Source organism: Cetorhinus maximus, chromosome 23 (assembly GCF_964194155.1).
Source record: "Cetorhinus maximus chromosome 23, sCetMax3.hap1.1, whole genome shotgun sequence".
NCBI lineage: Eukaryota > Metazoa > Chordata > Chondrichthyes > Lamniformes > Cetorhinidae > Cetorhinus > Cetorhinus maximus.
The window spans coordinates 53,894,103-53,909,884 of record NC_135901.1 but is presented as its reverse complement, the minus strand read 5'-3'; the positions used below and the strand labels follow the sequence as shown (position 1 = coordinate 53,909,884).

Genomic DNA, 15,782 nt, shown 5'->3' with positions numbered 1-15,782 from the left:
CCCTCTGTCTACCACATTTTCCCCCTTTAAGACACTTGAGTATTGCTAAAAAAGAGACATTCTGTCAAAACCTTTTATCCTGTACTCATCAGGACAGACGCAAGAACATCACATTTCAAAGATTATCAGTCAGGCTCATAATGTGGCTCACTTATGCTTGCTAGAAGCTACATATATTCATACACAGGGAACTGTCCACTGCAGACAGAAGGAGCATGTCCAGGGATGGGACCTTTTGTTGAATTTAACAAAAGCATGGAGGATGATAGCTCTTTGGTGCATTCTCCATGGTGATGCCTTGACCAATCAGAGCTGACTGGCCAAACCAGTCAACACCCTTTCCTTGTGCAGCATAAATTGTTGTTCGCTGAGATATTTGTTTATTTTGCATCTGTCCGGATGAGTGCAACATGAAATATCAGCAATATGTCTCCCTTTTTCAGCAATACTTAAATTCTGTACTACTGAGTTACTGTGGGTTTATAATTCTATTGCTGCTGATCTAAAACTCCTGGTGAACACACATTTTATGAATGTCTCCCTCGGGCTGTTGCTCATTGTCCCTGTGAGGAAGGAAGCCGCGCATGCGCCCTGTAGCACATTGATCCATCAAGATGGACGCGCATGCGCCCACCCTCACATTACCCCTATAAAGATGGCGGCCGTTAACTCGGGTCATTCGCCCGCAGCACCGAGCAAACCCGGAACCTTATTGAGGGTTTGGGGCCGACACCGTGAGTTTATGAAGCTTCCAAATTCACCCGTCAGCCCTATCTCTGTTCACGGGTTTATTTTCGGTTCTGCATCCGCACTCGGTGTTTGTTGAACCTGCATTTTAAATCCGCTGGTTGGAGCTCCCTTACCGTCTGTCTCCACGGACTGCGCATGTTTCGACACCGAATGATTGGCGGCAGCTCCAGACCAATAGGAAGAAGGGGCGGAATTGGAGGACGGAGCGGGAGCAACTGGTCCTCCAGCCAATCGGAGTGAGAGGGGCGGAGCCTGCTGGGAGTGGAGCATGCGCAGTGTGGGCGGGGGACCGGGACGAAGGCGGTGGAATATTTTTCCCAATAATTGATATAGATTTTTCTTTTCCCGCCTATTTCCATTATTTTTAAATGTATTTCCATCCATTGTTTTATCTCTACCTTTTAGCCTCTTTCAATTCCTTCACCCCACCCCCACTAGGGCTCTCTGTACCTTGCTCGTCCTGCTTTCTACCCTTAATTAGCACATTCCTTAGATAATATCACCACCTTCAACACCTCTTTGCACTTTTGTCTGTGACATCTTTTGGTTATCTCCACCTATCACTGGCCCTCTATCCAGCTCTACTTGTCCCACCCCCCCTTAAACCAGCTGATATTTCACCTCTCTTCTATTTTTACTTAGTTCTGTTGAAGAGTCATATGGACTCGAGACGTTAACTGTGTTCCTCTCAGCAGATGCTGTCAGACCTGCTGAGTTTTTTCAGGTATTTTTGTTTTTGTTGCGGTGGAATTTAAAGTCCAGTGGGTGAGAAAGGGCCGAGTGCAGGAGAGGAATGGAGCCGGAGGGTGGACTGGGAGGGTTCACAAACACCCCGGTGTAGGACTCCAAACCCGGATTAGAAACTCCCGGAGCCGAGTGTTTGGAAACTCCTTTTACACGGAGTTAGAAGGGGAGGATTTACACACAGCAAACTCAAACTAAGGGAAATATTTGTCTCTTTGGATTGACCTGCTGAAACACATTGAATTCTCACTGGCGAGAGGCTGTTCAGTTGCTCACAGTGTGGTAAGAGGTTCAGGACATCATCCCACCTGCTGGGACACCATTCACACTGACAAGAGACCTTTTAATTTAAGTGTGAGAAGTGCTTTAAAAGGTGTGAAGAACCATGCGTGGAAATTTGCTAATGCTGTCGGTGGGCTCTTAAACTAATTTCGCATGGGGGTGGGATACTGAGTGGAGGTATAGAAGGGGGTGATGTACAGACAAGTATATAAGAAAAAACAAGTCAGTCTGGAAGGCAGAGTGTACAAAGTCAAGTTAAGGCATAAGGCAACATGGCAAGGCTGGATGACATTTATTTTAATGTAAGGAGTGTTGTGAGTAAGGCAGATGAGTTGCAGATGCTGATTAACACATGGGGATATGATATCATTGCTATCACGGTGACATGGCTGAGGAAGGGGCAGGACTGGCAGCTCAATATTCTGAGGTATAGAATCTTCAGGTGAGACAGGAAGGGGGCAGAGGTTGTAAAAGAGATGGTGGTGTCACAATATTGATCAAGGAGTCAATTACTGCAGTAAGGAGGGATGGTATCTTAGAAGGTTCCTTAAATCAGGCCATATAGGTAGAACTTAAAAACAGAAAGGGGGCAATCACATTGTTGTGAGCATACTATAGACCCCCAAACAGTCAGGGAGAGATAGAAGGGCAGATATGTAGGCAAATCTCAGAAGTGTTAAAATAATAGGGTAATAATAATCGGGGATTTCAACTTCCCCAATATTAACTGGGATAGACAAAGTATGAAAGACTTTGAGGTGGCAGAATTCTTCAAATGTATCCAGGCGAGATTTTGAAGCCAGCACATAGAAAGTCCTACAAGGGAGGTGCTGGACCTATTAGAGAACAAAGCTGGGCAAGTTGTAGAAGTATCAGTGGAGGAGCAGTTCAGTGATAATGACCATAACTCAGTAAGATTTTAGTAGTTGTGGAAAAGTACGAAGACGGATCGAAAATAAGGGTTTTGAATTGGGGGAAGGCCAATTTCAATATGATAAGACAGGACCTGGCCAAAGTGGACTGGGAGCAGCTACTTGTAGGAAAATCAACATCAGAGCAGTGGGAGTCATTCAAAAAGGAAATAGTGAGAGTGCAGGGCCAACATTTTCCCACAAAGGACCAACAAGTCCAGAGAAACCGGGATGTTGAGGAATTGACAGGATTAGATAAGGGGGAAAAATGGGAAGCTTATGGTACATACCGAGGGCTCAAAACAGCAGGAGCCCTTGATGGGTAGAGAAATTGCAGGGGGTTACTTAAAAAATGAAATTAGGAAGGCGAAGAAGGGGCATGAAAAACACAGCTGGGTGAAATAAGTTAAAATCCAAAGGTATTTTATAAGTATATTCAGGACAAGAGGATAAGCAGGGAAAAATTAGGGGTCGTCAGGGACCAAAATGGCAATCTGTGTGAGGAGCTGGAAGATGTAGATGAGGTTTTAAATGAGTACTTTGCATCTGTATTAACTATACAGAAGAACGATGTAGATATAGAAATCAGGGAGGGGGACTGTGATACACTTGAACAAATGAGTATTGAGAGGGAGGAGGTATTAGTGGTTTTATTGGGCCTTAAAAGTGTATTAATCCCCAGGCCCAGATGAGATGTATCCCAGGTGCTGTGGGAGGCAAGGGAGGAGATTGCATGGGCCCTGACATTAATTTTCAAATCCTCTCTGGCCACAGGAGGGGTGCCAGAGGACTGGAGGACAGCTAATGTGGTACCATTATTAAAGAAGAATGATAGGGATAAACCAGGGAGCTAATAGGCCAGTGAGTCTAACATCTGTGGTAGGGAAACATTCTGAGGGACAGAATTAATCCCCACGTGGAGAGGCAAGAATTAATCAAGGATAGTCAGCATGGCTTTGTCAGTGAGAGATCATGTCTAACAAATTTGATTGAAATTTTCGAGGAGGTGACGAGGTGTGTGGATGAGAGTAGTTCAATTGATGTAGTCCACATGGAATTCTCTAAGGCTTTTGACAAGGTCTGGCATGGGAGACAAGTCCAGAAGGTAAGAGCCCATGTGATCCAGGGCAATTTGGCAAATTGGATCCAGAATTAGCTCAGTGTCAGGAGGCAGAGGGTGATGGTCAAAGGTTATTTTTGTGACTGGAAGCCTGTGTCCAGTGGCGTACTGCAGGGTTTGGTGCTGGGTCCCTTGTTGTTTTTAGTGGACATTAATGATGTAGACATGAATGTAGGAGGTATGGTCAGTAAGTTCACAGGTAACACAGAAAAATCACTAGTGTGGTAAATAGCGAGGAGGAAACCCTTACACAACCGGACGATATAGACGGGCTGGTCAGATGGGCAGAACAGTGGAAAATGGAATTTAATCCAAAAAAGTGTGAGGTGATGCATTTTCGGAGGACTAACTAGGCAAGGGAGTACATGATGAATGGTAGGATCCGAGGAAGTACAGACCCTTGGTGTGCATGTCCATAGATCCTTGAACATAAGAACTAGCAGCAGGAGTGGGCAATTCAGCCCCTCGAGCCTGCCCCACCATTCATTACGATCATGGCTGATCTCATTTTGGCCTCAACTCCAATTTCCCTCCCTCTCCCCATAACCTTTCAACCCATTACTAATTAAGTCCGTGTGATGAAGGTGCTCGCACAATGCTGTTAGGTAAGGGGCTACAGGTTATTCACCCAGCGATGAGGAAGGGACATTGATATTTCTCCAAATCAACAACAACAATTTGTGTTTATATCACACATTTATTGTTATATAGTTTACCAAGACATTTCACAGAAATGTTAGAAACCAAGGAGATACTCGGGGGCAGGTGGTCAATAATTTGGTCAAAGAGGTCGGTCTGACGGAATATCTTAAAGGATGCAAATGAGGTAGAGAGGCGGAGAGGTTTAGGGAGGGAATTCTAGAGTCTTGGAAACTGACAGAATGGCAATCAGTGATGGAATTATTAAAATCAGGAATTCGCGAATTAAGAAGAACAGATACCTCGGGAGGATTGTGAGGCTGGAGAAGGTTACAGAGATAGGAATGATCACAACCATGGAGGAAAACAAGGATGAGAATGCGAAAATTTAGGTGCTGCTTAAATGAATGCCTTCAAATCATTTGTATAATTTGTGAACGGCTGTGGGCCAAGCACTGATCCTTGTAGGATCCCACAAATAACTGCCTGTCATCCTGAGAATGAGACATTTATTCTGACTCTCTGTTTTATGTCTGTTCACTAATTCTCAATCTATAACAGGATATTACCCCAATCCCATGCACTTGAATTCTGTTTACTGACAGCATGTGCTTTGTTTAGTAACCTTCTCTCTCTGTCTCTCCCACTCCTCTCTCTCTTTCGCTCTCTGTCACATTGAATTCTCCAGCCCAGCGAGTTGTGGATGTTCCCTCATTGAATATATTTCCGGCTGAGATGGACAGATTTTTGGTCTCTCGAGGAGTCGAGGGATATGGGGAGAGGGCGGGAAAGTGGAATTGAAGCCCAAGATCAGCCACGATCGTATTGAATGGTGGAGCAGGCTCGATGGGGTGTTAGGACTTCTCTTGTTCCTATTTCATATGTTCTTATGGAGGCCAGAGTCTTGTGTAGGCCCAGACCGGGTGGCAGGTTCCCTCCCCTGATGGACATTAGTGAACCAGTTGGGTTTTTATGACAATCCAGTAGTTTTCATGGTCACTTTTTCCCAGTGCTGGCCCCACAAATTACCAGATTCATTCAGCTCAATTTCGCAACCTGCCTTTGTGTTTTTGTGGGTTCTCTCTTACTCCCCTTTTTCTGTTTCAAATCAGTTCCACAGGGTATCAGAAGGGGAGGATTTGAAGTCGGGAAACTGAAACCAAACATCACAACTGGATCTGATGGAGTCGCCTAATTTATCTTAAACTGAATATCTTCAGATTTTGAACATGGAAGGAAAAAGCACCGTTCACAGTGGGGAGAAACCGTACACGTGTTCTGTGTGTGGACGAGGCTTCAGCCGATCATCCGACCTGACAGATCATAAATGCAGTCACAATGGAGAGAAACCATGGAAATGTAGGGGCTGTGGGAAGAGACTCAAATCTCCATTGGAACTGGGAACTCATTGGTGCACTCACACTGGGGAGAGACCATTCACTTGCTCTGAGCGTGGGAAGGGATTCACTCAATTAGCCAACGTCATGGGACACCAGCGAGTTAACACCGATGAGAGACCTTTTAAATGCCCACAGTGTGAGACGTGCTTCAAAAGTTTTGTGGAACTAAAGTCCCATCAACGTGTTCACACTGATGAGAGACCGTTCAAGTGCTCTCACTGTGGGACTGGGTTCAGACGATCATCTGAACTCATCGCACACCAGCGAGTCCACACTGGAAATAGACCGTTCACCTGTTCCAGGCGTGGGAAGGGATTCATTCAGTCATCCAACCTGCTGCTGCACCAGAGAGTTCACACTGGAGAGAGGCCATTTACCTGCTCCGAATGTGGGAAGGGATTCAGTCAGTCATCTGAGCTGCTGCTGCACCAGAGATTTCACACTGGAGAGAGGCCATTTACCTGCTCTGAATGTGGGAAGGGATTCAGTTGTTCATCCAACCGGCTAAGACACCAGAGAATTCACACTGGAGAGAGGCCATTTACCTGTTCCGAATGTGGGAAGGGATTCATTCAGTCATCCAACCTGCTGCTGCACCAGAGAGTTCACACTGGAGAGAGGCCATTTACCTGCTCCGAATGTGGGAAGGGATTCAGTCGGTCATCCGGCCTGCTGCTGCACCAGAGAGTTCACACTGGAGAGAGGCCATTTACCTGCTCCGAATGTGGGAAGGGATTCAGTCAGTCATCCAACTTGCTGACACACCAGAGAGTTCACACTGGAGAGAGGCCATTTACCTGCTCCGAATGTGGGAAGGGATTCAGTCGGTCATCCCACCGGCTAAGACACCAGCAAGTTCACAAGTAACTGTCGTGATGGGATTTTGCTCTTAATAACATTCAGGACTGAAGTATGTTCATTATAGTGTGTTTCTGTAGACACTAATGAACTCCAGCCCACTTAGATAAAAGTCAAATAAATCAGTATTGTGTTAAACATAATGCGTTGAACCTTTTTACTATTTTTAACAAGTTAGTTCCTTTCTGATGTTAATAAACTCCAGCCCAGTTACAGATTCTGTATAAAATTGGAATAAATCAGCTTTGTGATGAATAGTTGAGTCGTTTTGATATTTCTAGCACAAGTTAGTTCCTTTTGAAGGGCTCTCCCTCTCCCCTGTCTCCTCCATCCTCACCTCCAACAACAAGTGTTAGGAGTTCATGGAGCTTCTTTGTCACAACGATTGAGACATTCCGATCAGCTGCCTCTGCTGCTTCCTTCCCTCCCACTAGCCCACCGGGACAAACTGTCTCTAAAGATCCCCCTTGTCCGAGCCTGAACTCGTGATTAAATGACAAAGGGGATGATGGTGCAAGGCAGCATTGGGTGATAATGAGACAAGGAAATAAACTAATGGGACAAGTGGATAAACAACAGACAGGCCCAGAGGAGAGATAAATGGTAAAAGAAGAACCATTACCAGCACCTACTGTCAGAAAAAATGGGAGCAGTGGTTATGATCTGAAATTGTCAAAATGAATGTTGAGTCCAGAAGGATGTAAAGTGTCCAATGAAAGATGGGCTGCTGTTTCTTGAGCTTCCATTGAGCTTCATTGGAACAGTGCAGGAGGCCGAGGTCAAAGTGGGAGTAGGTGGAGAATAAACTGGTAAATGACCAGAACCTCAGGGTCACACTTGGAGACTGAAAGGTGATGTTCCACAAAGCAGTTACCCAATTGGGATTTAATCTCCTCAATGTAGAGAAAACCGTACTGTGGTCAGTGAATAGACAATACTGAATAGCAAGAAGTACCAGTAAATTACTGTGCCCCTTGGAAATTGTTTTGGGCCCTGGAATGAGGGAAGGGAGGAGGTGGATGGGTGCTGCTGCATCTGCTGTGCTTGAATGGAAATGATTCACACTGATGTTCATAAGAACACAAGAAATAGGAGCAGGGTTGGACTAAAAGGCCCCTTGCGCCTGCTCTACCATTAAATGTTCTTCCAGCTCAACTCCACTTTCCCATCCTATCACCATATCCCTTAGTGCCCAAATATTTATGGATTTCCATCTTGAACATATCAAGATGGAGAACAACAGACTCAGTGCAACTATTAATCTGGGAAATGCACAAACAAGGTGCATGTGAATTACAAATTCACCTCTTCACTGCTTGGTAATCATGTTAAACGAGCTTTACACTGGCCCCATGCTGAAATCTTGTCATTCTCTGACAGGTATTTTTAATGGTATAATTAGCAAATTTAAAATGAAAAATACCCCCTGCTTCACTGTAAGGCTGAGTGACAACTTTGTAATTGATTCATAATGTCACAGACTGGCTCATTAGATCTGCTCATTTCATATAATCTGATTTTCAGCTAATGGGAGAATGGCTGAAACAGGGGATGGTGAATAACAGCTCGAAACCACAGTCCCCTCTCCCACTGCCATAATAATCCTTACAACATACAGGAATTTGGGACAATGTGACTTTGATGCTCAGATTAGCTCTGCCTCCATATTATAGGAAGGAGCGAAGCACTGGGGATGGTGCAAAAAAGATTTACTGGAATGATGCCAGAATTGGAAAATATGTCAAATTCACAAAGATTTAACAGATTGAAAAGTTTTTCTCTGGGAAAGAAAGTGAGGGATGACTTGACTGAGGCCTTTAAGATAATGAAAGGGGTTGACAGGGTAGACAAATGGAAGAGTTTTCCACTTGTAGATGGTTGAGAATAAATATACATTAGTCATCAATAAATCTAATGCACAATTCAAATGCAACTTCTTCAATCAGAGATAAAAGCAGAAAATCATGGAAATACTCAGCACATCCAGGAGAATATGTGAATTGAGAAATAGAGTTAAGTTTTCAAGTCTGCTCACTGATGCAGTGCAGTTCTGATGGAAAGTCACAGCCCTGAAATTTAAATACATCTTTCACTCTCCACAGATCTGCTGAAAATTCCAATATTTTGTTTATTTATTTCAGATTTACAGCACCACCTTTCTCTAACTGTGGTTGAGAATGTAGAGCACATTCTTAGAAGGGTTTGAGATCCCAGTGTGAGCTGAAACTCATGTTGCAAAATCACACCATGAAATCACACCAGCTGAATGTGGAAATGGATTCACCTCGTTATTCAATTTTCTGACGCAGCAGCACAGTCATACCTGTGGGAGACCATTCAGATACTTCATTTGTGCAACCCTTTGCTCACTGCACACCTGCTAACACTCCAGTTTTAGAAGGTCAAAGGATTAGATCCACAATTGCTACATTCCAACTGACAAGACAGAGTCTCAGTAGTCAGAATATGGGAAGAAAAATCACTTGTCTGCGCTGCTGCTGAGACTCCAGTGAGTTCAGATCTAACTGTCAGGGTTTGTTCTGTTGTTAATTACACCCAGAACAGAACTATGGTGGAGGGGCCGTGCACTATGGTTGCCATATCAATATTAATAATTTTATATATTGGCCCTATGGCGCCAATCATCATCGGATCATAATTATGTTTTATCTTCTCAGAAAAGGCCTTTCAATGGCGGTATGTTTACCCAGGATTCAGTGGGGGCAGAATGTGCTCTATCCTCACGACAGGCGGTCCTCGCGCAGGCGCAGTAGCTGGTAGTGTCAGGTACATTGGCAATGCGATCTCTGACGGGAGCATGCGCAGTACCATCTGTACCTGGAGCTGGTGGAAGACGCTGAGAAATGGCGAACACAGGCGAGTAAAAGGAGCCGGTGAGTGGGGGAGGGATGGAGTGGTCGGGGAGGCTTGATGAAGACCCTGTGAAGGTCTGAAATCTTGAATAAGAAGATACTGGTCCTGCGGTTACACCGAATGGAGAGGCGACAACACTGACCCGCGTCTCCTTTCGGAGACAGGCCCGAGTTAATAACCGCCATCTTCACAGGGGCAATGTGCAGCAGGGCGCATGCGCGGCCATTTTGGTCCAGGAAGCAGGAGGAGAGAATGTTGTGCATTTCTATCCTGGATTGACAGGGATGGATTTTGGAAACTACTTTTACAGGGGTTTAGAAGGGGAGGATTTACACACAACAAACTCAAACCAAGAGTAATGTTTGTCTCGTCTCAATTTCTATCTTGGAGTGACGGTTAGTGCTTTTGTAAATTTCTTTTACTGGATCTTAGAAGTTAAGTGTTGACAGATGGGAAACTCAAATCGAACATCAATTCAATTCTGGCAGAGTCACTCGATTCGTGAGGACTTGAATATCATCGGCCTTTAAATCTGGAAGGTAAACAGTTGGCCTGTCTGTCTGTGGGCAAAGGTTACTTGTAGGAGAAAGAATAATTAACTGGGGAAAGCCAACTTCAGTAAGGTGAGAATGGATCTGACCCAGTAAAGTGGAATCAAAGGTTGGCAGGACAAACTGTAATTGAGGAATGGGCTGCCTTAAAGAGGAAATAGATCAGACGCAGTAAAGACATATTTTCACAAATGAGGAAAGTGTGGCTAACATATCCACAGCTCACTAAATAAGAGAAGAGATTAAGATGAAGATGAATAAGTCTGCTAACAGAGATATCAGGTGGCTAATACAACCGAGAGACAGGATAAAGAAAGAATATTCAGAGAGAAATTGGAAAAAGAAAGTAAGAGAAGCAAAGAGAGAGTATGAGAAGAGACTGGCAGCTAACATGGAAGGAAATCAAAACGCTTTCTCTGGCTTATACCTAGTAACAGGCCGGTAAAAGGAGACAGGGGCTGATTAGGGATTTAAAAAAAGGTGATTTACCCATTGGGACAGGGGGCATAAATGAATATTTGGCATCTGTCTTTACCAAAGAAGATTATGCTGCACAGGTCATGGTTGAAGAGGAGGGAGTTCAAACACTTGTGGTGTTTAATATCGATAAGGAGAAGGTATTATATAGGCTGTCTGATAAAGTTGACAAGGCACCAGGATTGGATGAGATGTATCCAAGGATACTGAGGGAATTCAGAGTGGAAATTGTGCAGGCACTGACCATATTATTCCAATCTTCTTCAGACCCATGAGTGGTGACAGAGGACAGGAGAATTGCAAATCATACACCTTTGTTCAAAAAGGGTGTAATGATAAGCCCAGCAACTTCCAGACCAGTCAGTTTAACCTTGAGAGTGATAATTCTGGACAAAATTAATAGTCACTTAAGCAAATGTGGGCTAATTCAGGAAAGTCAGCACAAGTTTGTTAAGGGAAAATCATGTTAAACTAACTTGCTTAAGGTTTTTCAAGAGTTAACAGTGTGGTTGATGAGGGTAATGCTGTTAATGTGGTGTACATGGTCTTCCAAATGGCATTAGGTAAAGTGCCACATAACAGACCTGTGAGCAAAGTTATAGCTCATAGAACAAAATGGGCAGCAGCAACATGGATACAAAATTAACTGAGTGACAGGAAACAGAGAGTAATGATTTTTCAGAATGGAGGAAGGTTGAAAGTGGATTTCCCCAGGAGTCAGTGTTAGGTCTCCTGTTCCTATGACCCAGACCTTAGTGTTCAGGCACAATTTTGAAATTTATGGGCACAGACTGTGTAGAAGGTCCTTTCTCTGGTGGACCTTAGTGAACCAGTTGAGTTTTTGTGACAATCCAGCATCTTTCGTGGTCACTTTTCCCTCTTGCCGGCCCCACAAATTCCCAGATTCATTCAGCTCAGTTTCACAACCTGCCTTTGTGTTTTTGTGGGTTCTCTCTCACTCCCTTTTTCTGTTTTAAATCAATTCCACAGGATATTAGAAGGAGAGGATTTGCAGTCAGGAAACTGAAACCAAACATCACATCAGGATCTGATGGAGTTGCACAGTTTATCGTAGTCTGAATATCATCGGATTTTGAACATGGAAGGAAAAAGCACCGTTCACAGTGGGGAGAAACCGTACACATGTTGTGTGTGTGGACAAGGCTTCAGCCAATCATCTAATCTGGCAGGACATAAATGCAGTCCCAACAGGGAGAAACCGTGGAAATGTGGGGACTGTGGGAAGGGATTCAATTACATGGAAATACATCGGTGCAGTCAAACAGCAGAGAGACCATTCATCTGCTCCGAGTGTGGGAAGGGATTCACTCGTTCATCCTACCTACTGAAACACCAGCGAGTTCACACTGACGAGAGACCTTTTAAATGCTTGGACTGAGGGAAGTACTTCAAAAGCTCCTGGGAACTGATGTCCCATCAACGTTTTCACACTTACGAGAGACTGTTCAGCTGCTCTTACTGTGGGGCTGGGTTCAGGCGATCATCTCATTTGACTGTGCACCAACGAATTCACACTGGGGAGAAGCCATTCATCTGTTCCAAGTGTGGGAAGGGATTCACTCAGTCATCCAACCTGCTGAGACAGCAGCATGGTCACGCTGGAGAGAGGCATTTCACCTGTTCAGAATGTGGGAAGGGATTCACTGATTCATCCCATCTGTTGAGGCACCAGCAGGTTCACAGTGAGGAGAGACCTTTTCAATGCCCAGACTGCGGGAAGTGCTATAAAAGTTCCGGGGACCTGGTGTCCCATCAATGTGTTCACACTGACGAGAGACCGTTCAGGTGCTCTCACTGTGGGACTGGGTTCAGTCGATCAGCTAATCTTATTTCACACCAGCGAGTTCATACTGGGGAGAGGCCTTTTACCTGCTCCATGTGTGGGAAGGGATTTATTCAGTCATCCAACCTCCTGAAACACCAGCGAGTTCACACTGGGGAGAGACCGTTCACCTGCTCCGAGTGTGGGAGAGGATTCACTCAGTCATCCAACCTGCTGAGACACCAGCAGGTTCACGAGTAACTACAGTGATTGAGTTTTGCAACTGAACCATTTTTCACTGGGGTCTGTTTCTGCTGATGTTAGTAAACTCCAGCCCAGTTATAGGTGTTAATGTTCTGGATAAAAATAAAATCATTAAGCTTTCTATTAAATAGATGATGTTGAATCTTTTTACTATCCCTAAGACATTAGTTCCTTTCGAAGGGCTCTCCCTCTCCCCTGTCTCCTCCATCCTCACCTCCAGCAACAAGTGTGAGGAGCTCATGGAGCTTCTTTGTCACTAAGATTGAGACAATCCGATCAGCTGCCTCTGCTGCTTTCTTCCCTTCCACTCGCCCACCGGGACAAACTTTCTCTAAAGATCCCCCATGCTCGAGCTCTGAACCCATATCTTTCTCCAGTTTCTCTCCCATCTCCCCTTCCTGCTCTCTCAGAGCTCACTTTGTCCATGAGACCCACCTCCTGCTCCATCGACCCTATTCCCGCTAAACTGCTGATCACCCAATTTCCCCATGTTCACTGATATTGTTAATGGCCCTCTTTCTTCAGGTACTGTCCCTGTCACCTTCAAATCTGCCATCATCACCTGTCCTGAATAAAACCAACACTTGACCCCACTATCCTAGTAAACTCCCGCTCCAGCTCCAACCTCCTTTTGCTCTCCAAAGTCCTGATCACCCCCCAAATCCATGTCCACATTTCCCAGAACTCCATGTTTAAATCCCTCCAATAAGATCTCTGTCCCTGTCACGGTATCGAAACAGCTCTTCCCAAAGTCACCAATGACACCCGATGTGAATGTGACAAAGGAAAACTCCCTCACTGTCCTTCTTGGCCTGTCCACAGCCTCTAACAACGTGGACCAAACCGTCCTCCTCCAATGCCTCTGCACTGGTGGCCAGCTGGGTGGGACATGATGAAACAATGTACAAACAATTCAAGGGATGACTGACTTCAAGAAATAACCGGGCAGACGGGGAATGTCACCGTTACAACAAGGAAAGTCCCTGGTTTCAGTGAATGAACCGTGTGTGAATCTGCGGATTGCCACGGTCTCCGAGTGATATTCATGGGTTAATATCGTATAATCTGTCTAATGTTTGCAAACATCAGATGGCCATGACTAACTCGAGAAAGAATGTAGCAAACAAGATAAGTCCTTTGTTTATACCATACTATAAAAGCGGGGACCTTCCAGTCGAATTGGGATTTCACCTATGGACTGGGTTGGCGACCGGTGCCAGGAACTTGAGGATATCTCTCAACCAGCCATCGCCGCAGGGTCCCCAGTAGGCAGAAGGATGTGAGATTATTGTTTGTAGTTGTGTAGATGCAATAAAGTAACATTTATAATCAGTTGTCTCCTTTGATTCCACTAATATCGGTCATATCTGAACAAAGCGTTACCCAGTGTAACGTAACAAACCGACAGACGGGTGCTGTGGAGTATCTAAAACACTCGGCATGAGTCAGCTGTGTGATGGAAAAGCAACATTAACGACAAATATGGGGATACAGGAGAGCTCCAAAGACATCTCATTGATACAAGTTTCTCCCGTACGTTTGGAATATTTTGTAGACATTACAGCATTGATCATGATTACAGAATGAACCGTGTGCCCTTGTTTATAATTTCGATCCTGTACGTTCATGCCTATGTAGAAATGGTCTGCACCCGTACCTGGTTCCTCTGTTATTCCCCTCCCACCCCACACCACAAGTGCACTTCCTCTGACCTTCTCGACTTTCTAGCTCCTTCTCACTGTCTCCCCTTCTGTCAAAAATCAGCAAATTGTTAAAAAAATTAAGGTAAAAATAATGTCTCACCTTGTAATCCTGACATTAGCAAGAAGTCCCCTTATGTCCCCGTTGGACATCTGTCCATTCGACCATACCCTAATTGTTCTGTTAGTCCTAAATTAATTATGACAGCCAGGCTAAGCAGAATTAATAACTTGAAGCATGTATGTGTTAATGGCGCATTCCCCCCTTTCAAGGTTAGGAAGAAGGTTCATGTTGTCATCATTCAGAACAACCCAGATTACAAAGGAACAACTGATCTCAAAGACAACCTCTTGGAGTGTGTGGGGAGGGGGTGTGCTGAATCAGGTTTAAATGGGTTAAATGATATATGTTTTCTATATTAGACAATCACATTAAAATCTGGAACTCAGATGGGGATATGGATTTGTGTTAGGTGGGAAGATCTGGATCAGTGTATTACTCCAGGAAGCCTGAAGATCAGAGGAACAGTATTTCAGAACTGATTCCTGTGATAGCAGCAATCCCATTGCTGTCTGTGAAAAAGACCAATGGAAATATTTAAAGTGGAAACCATAGGCATGTTGGAGGATGATGTACACAAGGAATTTGTGAATTATCTGAGGATAATAGTGAGGGGAAAGGAATGGATCTGGAAAGCAGCAGACACTTCATGTTGTTCCAGGAGAAGTGGGGCCTGGTTGTGTAGGTGTCAGGTTTTACACAGCACACAGTCAGCCTGTGGTTTCACCCTGGATGTAGGATCTCTGAATCGTACCATTCACATCACAGGATGGGACTCTCAGGAGCCATGTTGTCTGCTTGGAGAGGAAGGTTTGTGTTATAGCTAATGAGAAGCAGCACAGACAACCACACACAGAGACCCACACACACATTCTCTCTCTGTCTCACACACTGAGACAACCTTTCCATACCCACACACACTTCCACACTCAGGGACACACCTGCACTCATACAAACAGACACATGAGGACACATCCTGTCCTATCAGGTGGACAACACTGACCAAAGTGACTAATACTGGGGATAAAGTATTGGTGCCTATGAAGAACACTGTTTTTGGCACATTCAAGTCAACATCACCCTCCATAGCCTGTGAGCAGTTTTGACCATCCAATCTCAGCCCTTTCTCTGAACATTAAATCTATATTGAACAACATCTGGGACAGAGGCTACAACACAGTTAGAACAATGAGCTGTCTATTGCCAGCTTTGGTGACAGTGGGAGGTAGTGTAAATTTCAGAACAACGTCCGTGGATAATTACAGCCTCTAATTTCCTCTTGGAATGACTGAAAATGTCAACTCCTCTCATGTTGATGGTCTGTTTGATGAGAGAATTCTGAGACAGGTCACACGGAGAAAGAATATA

The 15,782-nt window shown here is 44.6% G+C and overlaps 1 protein-coding gene and 1 pseudogene across 1 annotated transcript in view; one reads left to right on the top strand and one right to left on the bottom strand.

Moving 5' to 3' along the window:
- The window catches only part of LOC144698562 (uncharacterized), a 1,040,782-nt gene that overhangs the window by 784,740 nt on the left and 240,260 nt on the right, over positions 1-15,782 (bottom strand). The gene's annotated exons all lie outside the window — the stretch shown is intronic.
- The window catches only part of LOC144698310 (uncharacterized), a 78,588-nt pseudogene continuing 68,433 nt past the window's right edge, over positions 5,628-15,782 (top strand).